Raw genomic sequence first — 1,327 nt, 5'->3', positions numbered from 1 at the left:
CATGACCTTGGACAAGTTAAGAGAGTGAGACTCCGTCTCAAAAAAAAAATGGATGCAATGAATAATTGAACACACTTGTATGATTTCAAAGCCCACATTCTTAACTACTGGCTTATATATAAAGCGGCTCTACACAAATAAGCATTATTATATAAAAAAGATTAAATGGGATAAAGCACAAAAGGCTAACATTACCTAAAAACTGTAGCACACTGCTGAAACCACTGTAAATCCAATCAAATATGAAGGACATATCCAAATCTGATAGGGTCTGAAAAAGAGAGTTTTGAATTTAGTAGTCAATATTAAACACCAATATACATTAAACACTAACAGTATTAAACACTAACTCTTAGTAAATAATTCTACAACAACCTTATAGAGTTAAACACTCTTATCTAGGCTGGTCTAACATGATCTACACCGATGCATTTAAAAAATGACACTTAAATACCAAGTAGAAACAATTCTTTGCCCATCAAAGTAGCAAAATGAAAAGGAATTATAACGGCCAGGACTAGAAGGGATGTGGTGAGAGAAACACACTGGTGGCAGTATAAACTGTCACAAAACCAATTTGACAATTATATATCTGTTGATACTATTTGACCCAAGAACTCTACTTTCAGAAATTGTCCTACATATAGAAAACTTTTATGTATGAAGATGTGTATCACAAATGTTATTTATGAAATATTTACCAAAACCTTGTTGGGGGGCAGGGGAGAAAGGAGAAGAGCAGGGAGAAGAAAAAGAAAAGTAAGCTTATGATAATGAAATAAGAGTTTCCAAGTCTGATCATACCCATGTGGAGTAAAATCCTTTTCCATTTCTTTTGTTTTTTTTTTTTAATAGCAAGTGGTTCCAGGTGGTAAATTTTTAAGTTTGTTATCTTTCTGTATTTTTCAAATTTTAATCATATTACTGAATGTTAAAAAAACTTTTAAATCATAGTAGAAAATACAGAGTATAGTTCAATTCAGCATTTATTTGACATGTGTCTTGTAGGAGCCAGAGTGATAAATCTGAGACTAAACTTAGGCATTGGGACTTCATGCTTGCTACCTACAATATATGGACAAAAGAAACAATACTGAAGCAGTCCTTCAATTTAATATACAAAGAGAAATGAACAAAAAATAGCAGCTACCATTTATTGAATCCCTATGAGCATTATGGTGTAGAGATTAAGAGCAGGAGCTCTGGAACCAGGCATTTACCATTTACTGTCTACCTTGGGCAGGTTACCCCACTTTCCTCATCAGTAAAACGAGGACAACAGTAGCTATCGAAGATGGTTGCTGTAGAGATTAAGTAAGTTAGTACA

At 33.4% G+C, this 1,327-nt stretch overlaps 1 long non-coding RNA gene across 1 annotated transcript in view; it reads right to left on the bottom strand.

Annotated features, from left to right (window-relative positions):
- Positions 1-1,327, bottom strand: part of LOC105816035 — a 12,614-nt gene that overhangs the window by 2,644 nt on the left and 8,643 nt on the right. The window contains exon 2 of the long non-coding RNA XR_001137775.1: positions 196-271. This is a non-coding gene — a long non-coding RNA (uncharacterized LOC105816035). The remainder of the gene's footprint in view (positions 1-195; positions 272-1,327) is intronic.

The sequence above is a fragment of the Propithecus coquereli genome, unplaced genomic scaffold (genome assembly GCF_000956105.1).
Source record: "Propithecus coquereli isolate 6110/MARCELLA unplaced genomic scaffold, Pcoq_1.0 Scaffold353, whole genome shotgun sequence".
Taxonomy (NCBI): domain Eukaryota; kingdom Metazoa; phylum Chordata; class Mammalia; order Primates; family Indriidae; genus Propithecus; species Propithecus coquereli.
Note: the sequence above shows the minus strand (reverse complement) of the source record. Positions and strands in the feature narration are given on the sequence as shown.